Source organism: Neofelis nebulosa, chromosome 8 (assembly GCF_028018385.1).
Source record: "Neofelis nebulosa isolate mNeoNeb1 chromosome 8, mNeoNeb1.pri, whole genome shotgun sequence".
NCBI classification, from domain to species: Eukaryota; Metazoa; Chordata; class Mammalia; order Carnivora; family Felidae; genus Neofelis; species Neofelis nebulosa.
The window spans coordinates 68214754-68224712 of record NC_080789.1 but is presented as its reverse complement, the minus strand read 5'-3'; positions in this window follow the sequence as shown (position 1 = coordinate 68224712).

Below are 9959 nucleotides of genomic sequence, written 5' to 3'. Positions count from 1 at the left end.
TCAGAGGTGGGTCTTCTTACAAGCGTGGGAACTAGTTTAGACCCATAAGTGTCCCTTTGATATCTACTTATCGCAAACACAAGAGAAACGTCTTCAGGGCAAAGGGAGCTGGTCATTTTTGGCAGACTGCTCAGGCTGTTTCAACAATGAAGCTTCTCCGAATATTACGGTCTCCTGCTCTTCTGGGAACCATGGAACAAAGTACTCTAGTTAATATTCTCAGCTGACCTGCCAAGAAGGAAGGTCACACCGGTAGGAGTTCCATATACTATTTAAAGAACAGACGTTCCTTAGATGGGAGAACAGCAATATATGGCCAGGATTTTAATGAGGCAGGGAAAGGTGGGATGTGGCAAAATGAGATAGCGAATAAATGAAAATTCCCTTTGACCTTCACACTGGCCATTTATTCTGTTTTGTGATTCCATTTAAACTTATTGTCTTCGTTGGGAGTATTGTGCATTATTAGCATTATATATTTAACCTGTTCTATGAAGAAATGTGTACTTGTATGAGATAAAAGAAGCCTGCTTTAGTCTTTGGGAATTAGTCTTCAGGAGTATTCGTCAAAGTTGGAGCTGTGCCTCAAGAGAGAAAATGAGGACGATGAGGATATGAAATGATCTCTCTCCGTATTCATTATGTTTACATGTCAATTCTGTCTAGTAATTGGTGGCTATAAGGTTATTCCTTTCCCTCTACCTATGCTTCTTCCTCTCTGATTGTCTTTCTAAATTCATTTAGAGGCAGAAAATCCCCCCAAAAAACTACATGGTCGTAGGCAGAGGAGAGTTGAGCATTATACTAGAGGTGTAGTTCTTGTAAGCAACACGATGCAGTGAGAGTCAGAAAGACGATTGCTCAGGGCAGCTCAGTCCAGTGTAACATCAGACATGGGGGCGAGTCAGGCAGATCAAAGAAAGTGGTACCTGAGTCTGTCCAAGTTGTCTCATCCACTTTTCCTATTCTCCACGTCTTCAACTTCCATTCACTTTTTTTTGTGTGTCGTTAAGTACTTATTATACACTTTACTATACTCATGCAAATAGCATTCATAATTTAATATTGAGTGCACTATGATTACTATTAAATTTCCTTATCATTTGCTTGTTCCCTGTAGTTAATAATTGTCTTAAAAAAAAACTTCTTAGATTTCTTTCCCCATTACACTTCTTCCCACACCTTCTAATATTCTATCAGACCAGTTTTCCACAAGATTAGTCAAACCAGGGAATGTATCAATTCCAGTTCCAAAATAAATGAATTCTTTTAAGTTTGCAAGGAAATTTGAAAATCCTGCCATTTTTGAAATGGAGTCTGTATGAGTGTCTTTTTAAAAAAATATGCAAGGGGCGCCTGGGTGGCTCAGTCAGTTAAGCGTCCGACTTCGGCTCAGGTCGACTTCGGCTCAGGTCATGATCTCGCGGTCCGTGAGTTCGAGCCCCACGTCGGGCTCTGTGCTGACAGCTCAGAGCCTGGAGCCTGCTTCACATTCTGTGTCTCCCTCTCTCTCTGCCCCTTCCCTGCTCATGCTCTGTCTCTCTCTGTCTCAAAAATAAATAAACATTAAAAAAAATTTTTTAAATAAATTTAAAAAATTAAAAATATGCAAACCATAAAAAATATAGGTAGAGCAGGCCATCTGCAAGTGGGAGCACTTCATTAGGGGTCAGTAGAGCTCAGGGGCTAAGTTTCTGGCATCAGAGTGCCGCTCTTCAAATCCTGGCTCTGCCCACCTGAAACAAGATACTCACCTGTTTGTGCCTCAGTTTCCTCATCCATAAAATGGAGATAATAGTACCTACCACAAGGATTGTTTCAAGTTTAACTTAAATAATGTATGTAAGTCTCTTTATAGGATGCCCGACACATAGTAAATTATCAGCACATGTGAGGTATTATCTACCACAATAACAAAGGAAGAAAGTTAAACAAAATCAAGACTTTATTTAAAGTTTATGCATGTATATCTGAGACTAATATAATTCTGTACATTAATTATACTGGAATTAAAATGAATGAATGAATATTGACAAAACATCCACATCTAACATCATACTTAACGGAAACTAGATGTGTTCTCCTGAAGATTAGAAATAAGGCAAGGATATCCCCTCTTACCACTCCTTTTCAATATTGCACTGGAAGTCCTAAGTAATGCAATAAGATTTTTTATCAAGGAAATAAAAGTTATACAGACTAAGAAGGAAAAAATAAGCTGTGTTTGCTTACAAATAACATGACTCTCTGTGTAGAAAATCCCACAGAATCAACAAAAAACCTCTTGTGACAATAGCAAGGTTGCAAGATATAAGTTAATATACCAAAGTGATTGCTTTCCTAATACCAGCAATGAACATTTGGAATTTGACATTTAAAACACAACACCATTTACATTAGTACTGACAAGAAAATAAAAATCCAATGATAAATTTTAAAATAAATGTGCAAGATCTATATGATGAAAACCGCAACACTCTGATGAAAGAAATCAATGATCTAAGTAAATGGGGGAGGTATTGCATGGATAAGAAGACTCAATATTATCAAGATATCACTTCTTTCTAATTCGATCAGCAGATTCAACTCAATCCTAATAAAAATCCCAGCAAGTTATGTTTTGGCTATCAACAAATTGATTCTAAAGTTTATATGGAGATGAAAAACACCCAGAATAGACAACCTAATAATAATAATAAAAAAAAGAAGAAAGGGGCGCCTGGGTGGCTCAGTCAGTTAAGCGTCTGACTTCGGCTCAGGTCACGATCTCGCAGTCCGTGGGTTTGAGCCCCGTGTCAGGCTCTGGGCAGATGGCTCAGAGCCTGGAGCCTGTTTCCGATTCTGTGTCTCCCTCTCTCTCTGCCCCTCCCCCGTTCATGCTCTGTCTCTTTCTGTCTCAAAAATAAATAAACGTTAAAAAAAAAAAACAACTAAAAACAAAAAAAAAGAAAAAGAAAAAAAAAGAGGAAATTCAGAGGACTGACACTATCTGACTTTAATTCTTTCTATAAAGCTGTAGTGATGTGGTATTGGTGAAAAAACAGACCAACAGATTGATGGAACAAAATAAAGAACCCAGAAATAGACCCCCATAAATATAATCAACTTCTCTTTGACACAGGAGCAAAGGCAATTCAGTAAAATAAGGATAGTCTTTTCAATAAATGTTGTTGAAACAATGTACATCCACATGGAAAAAGAAAAGAAAAAAAAGAATTGACACAAAAATTAACCTTTCACAAAAATTAACTCAAAACGGATCACAGACCTAAAAATATGAAACAATAAAACTCTTAGAAGATAAAATAGGAGAAAATCTAGGTGACTTTGCATCTGGCGACGAGTTTTTAGATTCAGTATCGAAAGCATAATCCATGAAAGAAAGATCCGTAAGTGGGACTTCATTAAAATTACAAACTTCCGCTCTACAAAAGACACAGTTAAGAGAATGAAAAGACAAGCCACAGACTAGGAGAAAATATTTATCACACAGGTGATTAAGAACTTACATCCACAAGGTACAAAGAACTCTCAAAAGTCAATAAGAAGAAAACACCCTAAGTTTTAAAATGAGCAAAGGATCTGAACCTCACCAAAGAAGATATAGATGCCAAATAAGCATGGGAAAAGATGCTCAACGCTACATTTCATTAGGGAGCTGCAAACTAAAACAAAAACGGCACACCTATTAGAATGGCCAAAATCCAAAAACAATTACGACACCACATGCTGGTGAGGATGTACAGCAACGGGAACTCTTCAGGGCGTGTGGGAAGGCAAAAGAGTACCGCCACTGAAGACAGTTTGGCAGTTTCTTACAAAGCTAAGAGTTCTGCCAAATCTCTATTTTGTTTTTTTGTTTTTGAACATAAAAGGCATATTGCTAAGTGACAGAGGCCAGCCAGGAAGGAAAGGCTATATATCCTGTGTGACTCCAACCATAGACATTCTGGAAAAGGCAAACTAAGGAGACAATAGAAAAGGCAGTGGTTGCCAAGGTTTCTGGGGGAAGAGAGGGTGAGCAGGTGAAGCACAGAGGATTTTTAGGGCAGTGAAACTTTTCCCGATGATGCTCTAATGGTGGATACAGGATGATATGTGACGCCATGAAACATGGTGGATACAAATGAACATTTGTCCGAACCCATAGAATGTACAACACAGAGGGAACCCTAATGCAAACTAAGAACTTTAGTTAAATGATGTATCAACATTGATTCATCAGTTGTAACAAATGTGCTACACTAATGCAAAATGTAGTAATAAGGGAAACTTGGGAGGTAGAAGAGGAATATGTATAGGAACGTGTACTTTCTTACTCAATTTTTCTATAAACCTGAAACTGCTCTAAAAACAGCTTATTAGTCAAGATACATTTTATATATCTCATTTATGTATAGTGATACAACATGTTTCACCTAGGATACTTCAAAATTACTTTTATGTTGCAATATCCACTGTGAGGATGAAATCTATTCTCCACTCAAATATACATTGATACTTATATATTTATATATACAATTTGCGTGTGTGTGTGTGTGTGTGTGTGTGTGTCCTGCTTTAAAACCTTTATTTCCTTCTCAGTGCCCTCTACAAAACAATCCATATTCACTCCTATGCTTATAGAACCTGACATGGTGCCTAGTTCATAGCAGATACCCATTAATATTTGCTAACTCAATGTTTGTTGAATGATATGTCAAATATTGGATGTAGATGACTACGGATGCACTAAACTGTGCTATCATGTATCACCTACATATTTCTCCATCTTATTTATAAGGTTATACTGACAGCCATTTCCAACTGCCTTGCTGATATCAGGACACAATGTACCTATAGCATTCCCCTGGTATATCTAATCTCAGCTTAGCTTGTTAGAGTCGGCAGAAAAATAATAAGGACAGGTAAACAGTAAAGGATATATGACATATGGATTAAAAGGCAGAGTTGCTCATTTAAATTCTATTTCTCCAGTTTCTTAAAAACAAAATAGAGAATTGCTGGAAGTTATCTGGAAGGCTTTTTAAACTTCTCGGTAGTATGGTTATTAATACTGCCCTAACAGTATTACTATTCTTACAAATTACATACATATACTATTATATCTATTATTATTGTTCCTTAACAAAGAAAACACGTATTCTTAAGTTCATCTTTGAGTAAACCCGAACTTCCATCTGAAAATGGGCCATGGAGCTCTGCCCAATTTTGAAGAAATATTAAAAAACATTTGGATCAACTACAATATCAATATACCAGTGTTACAAATATCTGATTATCTATATTCATTGTAAGCACCACAAACAAAATAAAAACTATACCTAGAAGATACTTATGAAGCACTCAGGCTTTGAGAACCTGATTTCAAGGATCCACAAAGACAAAGAGATGAGCATTCATTAAAAACTCCATACTTCACAGAAAGGTTGAAATCTGGGATGCCTGGGTGGCTCAGTTCGTTAAGTGTCAGACTTTAGCTCATGGCACGATCTCGCAGTTCATGAGTTCAAGTCCTGCATCGGGTTCTGTGCTGACAGAGCAGACCCCGCTTGGGATTCTCTCTCTCTCCCCTCTGTCCCTCCCCCACTTGTGCTGTCTCTCTCAAAATAAATAAATAAGCAAACTTGAAAAAAAAGGGGGGGGAGGGGAGTTAACATTTTCCACGGCAGGGAGTTACTGCTCTAAAGCACCATCTCAGCTTCCTTTCTTGGGTTTGTAAGACTCCGAAATTGTGCCAAAGTTGCCTATCAAGAAATGTTGCTACATTGCAGAAGCACGTGAGTTTCCAGGCTACGCAGACTGGATGTTGCCTGGGAAACCGTTACTGGCTTCTGCTACAGCTAGAAGGGAAAATGTCTGTTCCTGAGGCAAGAATGGCATCAGAATTCTCTCTGGCCCTTCTGTCGTTTCTGCAATCCTCATGGCTTATCTGTCCCCTGTCCACAGCTCCCATTTGACCTGATTTTGTGTGATTCCTAATTCCCAGGTGTTTGCTTGAATTTGACTCTCTCACTCTCTAGACAGAAGTAAAAACCTAATGACTGCAAAGCTGTTTGGTTTTACCTACATGGTGTATTTATTTATTTATTTATTTATTTATTTATTTATTTTGACCGATGTTTAAAAATCAGGCTATATCTCATAAAAACCTTTACAGCTTTGCTTTTTGAAAAATTGGAGTACCTGGCAATAACTGAAGCTATTTTCTCTCACAGAGCAGTCTGTTAGAACAGAAGGGCTAGTGCCTACTTAAATGGCACGTGTTCTCCATTTCGCCACAATCCCTACTATTCCCTATTGTCCCCGACAATGAGACTGCATATTAAGTTTTCATTTACCACTCTACTTTCACTTTTTTTTTTGTCTTCATGATCAAGAGGTATTTTTCTCTTCCATGTATTCGTAAGAAGCGGCAAAATGAGATAGGAGAGGTTTAAGAATTTCAAGAAAAAAATATACAATACATTCTCGGAGGATACAAAGACTATTTCTACATGTTTAAATGGAAAATGAGTATACATCCAAGAACAGATCCTGCTTCACATACTGTCTTATATCTCACGTCTAATACCTACGGCTATTGGAGTTTGTGGCTCCTGGTATAGCTTTCAGACATCTGGGTTTTCTTAAAGTGGTATCATGCTCTGGATTTATCCCCAATCCTAGCTTGCTGCCTCATTTCCTCAATTTGCCTACAGACCAGAAGTAAGTCATACATCCACAAGTAAAGGTTCTGGGTGACTCTATTGCTCCTACTCATTGTCTACAAAGAAGCTGATTTCCACACATGGACCATAGCGTTTCCTTCTAATTTAGCAATAAATGCTATATAGTCAATGATTCTTAGCATAAACGAATCTGGACGACCTAGCTCACTGACCCCCTGATCATTTAATCTTTGTAATCGTGGTTGTGTGTAGACTATGCTAGAACAATCAACGACTTTAGCCGATAGTTTTTAGCTAAAGAGAAGGGAAGGGAAGGAAGGAGAGAGAAGAAAGGAAAAGGAACACAAATAGCACTCAACAAATGTTAACCGTAATATGCGTATTATATCGATGCCGAGTACCCTTAGCATCAGGCTTAGGGTATTTTCCTCTCTTCTTGGTAATTACTTCAGCCTACTGGAGACAAGGCAAAAGTTTACTGCAGTTTTCTGTGCTCTCTGATGAATTGATCATTTAAAAAAAATTTTTTTTTAACATTTATTTATTTTTGAGACAGAGAGAGACTGAGCGTGAACGGGGGAGGGGCAGAGAGAGAGGGAGACACAGACTCTGAAACAGGCTCCAGGCTCTGAGCTGTCAGCACAGAGCCCGACGCGGGGCTCGAACCCACGAAGCATGAGATCATGACCTGAGCTGAAGTTGGATGCTTAACCGACGACCAGGCGACCCGATCATTTAAAAAATCCTAGGGTCGCCTGGGTGGCTCAGTAGATTAAGAGTCCGACCTTGGCTCAAGTCATCTCATGATCCGTGAGTTTGAGCCGTGTGTGGGGCTCAACACACACAAAAAACACACACAAAAAACGTTTTGTTTTTGCTCTGTACTGACAGTGTGAAACCTGGAGCCTGCTTCTGATTCTGTGTCTTCCTCTCTCTCTGTCCCTCCCCCATTCATTCTCTCTCTCTCTCTCTCTCTCAAAAATAAATAAACATTTTTAAAAAATTGTTTTAATCCTAGGTTTTTAAGGACCTTGTTTGTTGGAAAGGAAAGCGAGGAAACAGACCTGCATGTGGTCACGGGATGGTAGCAGACCACAGATACCCCAAAATCTCCTTAGAAGGTGCAGACCAAGGTTACCCTGGTGGCCTTCAGGGAAAAAGCTTCTCAGGTCCTAGGTGGCATCCCGTGGCCAAAGCATCAAGTACATAAAGGGACCTTAGCCTGAAGATGACAGACCAAGGGCTAAATGGGTTTAAGTCTCTGTCCCCAAAATGTAAAATAAGTGATTAGGATAGGCAGGGCTGGTCTGAATAGGCACACTGGATTGGTTCAGATGAAGCAGGCTCGTCTGTTAGCACAGATGAGTCAAGGCTAGACACAATTAGGGCCATAAAAGAGGAAGTCCTGAGCCACCTCTCCAGGGCAGTCTGAGGCTTTGGGGACATGCCCTCTGGCTGGCTGAGGCTACTGCCTCCGTCCAAGCCTGCTGGCAGAAGTGACGGCCCAGCACAGCAGCAAGTGGCCAACAGGAGCTCCCGGCTGCCTTTTTCTGCAAAGGTGACAATGTGGCGTGCTTCCTGACCTCTCTTCCTCCTCTGTACCGAATGATGAAGGGACAGGACAATCAGAAAATCTTCCTTGTGCGAACACGGAAGTATGCATTCCTCATCAGACACAACCACAAGGTAAAGAAACCGCATCAGCCTTGTGGGCTGGGTCCTGGCCCTGGCGGTCAACGACATACCCACACACTCTTGAAAGATCCGCTGAGCGCTCACTTAGGCTTTTGCGTTCCCCTCCCCCCACGTTTGGGGGCTTTCCCATTTGAAGAACTAATAAACTCCCTCTCTAGTTTTCTTCAACAGACCAAGCACGTGACAGGCGAGGTCTCCGATTTTTTTTCTTCGCCTATTTCCTCCTAAAATTTAAGCCTGCAGTTAGCCACACTAAACTGCAAGAGAGTGCGGGCTAACACAGCTCTGTGAAGCATACCCCACGTTTTGTTGTTGCTGTTTTCCTGAGGAGTGCAAACAATCCGAATAAGATTGTAAATAAATAAGGTATAAGGAATTTCCCCCAGGACCTCACATCTGCAATTCCACCCAACGTCAAGGACTTCTGAGCCTGCTGTCCCCAAACATATGCCTGAAACCAAAGCAGTGACGTGTTCGGTGGTGAACTGGGTGCTGCGTCCTCAGCTCCAGCCTCTCTCTTCCCCTGATAATAAAACATCCTGCTTTACTCCACCACAACATTTTAATTCCCCTGTATGTCGCCATTCCCTGTGTGGCAACCCATAGGCGTGGAAGCCGCAGGGATCGGGAGGTGTGAAGGGCCCAGTTTGGAGGAGGACAGACGGGGGGTAGGCTGAGGCAGGCTGGATCTGCAAATTGCTACTTCCTAGCTGACTAGCATGGCCTGACACCCTGCAGGGTGGTTTAAAAAGTAACAGCTAATGGACACATATGTCTGGAATGTAAAGGAGCCGCCCAGTCCATGGCGCCAGTAATCATTGTTGCTGATTTTGTAAAAAGGGTTAGTATAAATTGTTAACATTCTGAGCGGTTGATGATGCGCTCAGTGTGCGTTCAGAAGGATCTACTCGGTATGCGCTTGTGATGTATTATTGTGATCTACGGGAACCCAGATGCCTTGTCAATTGGGGAGCCTCAGACCTCACCGAGGCACCGCCGCGTAGGTATTTGCCTAACATGCCTGATGAAGAAAAGGCAAAATGTTGAGTATTTTCAGAAAAATTCTGACAGGATGTAGCCGGTTAAACGCAGCCTCTGAAAGGGAAATGAAATTGTAAGCTACACATCTTTTTTTTTTTTTTTAATGTTTATTTTTGAGACAGAGGGAGACAGAGCGCGAGCAGGGGAGGAGCATAGAGAGAGGGAGACACAGAATCTGAAACAGGCTCCAGGCTCTGAGGTGTCAGCACAGAGCCCGATGTGGGTCTCGAACCCATGGACCGCGAGATCATGACCCCAGCCGAAGTCGGACGCCCAACCGACTGAGCCACCCAGGTGCCCCAAGATACACATCTTAAAAAGAGCATAGACTGCAGACAGAGAAGGGGATGGAGGAAGAAAGGAACACCTGTGGGAAGATAAATCAGGAAGGCACGCCCGGGTTTCAGATTCGAACCCAGGTAGCGGCGTAGGGAGAGAAGAGGACAGATCACAGAGTGGTCCAGAAAGGAGAATGGACTCCATGCCTGGCGGCTGAAGGCAAGGAGGGAATCACAGACGATCTTGCAATTTCTGTCATGGAGCGATTAAGTA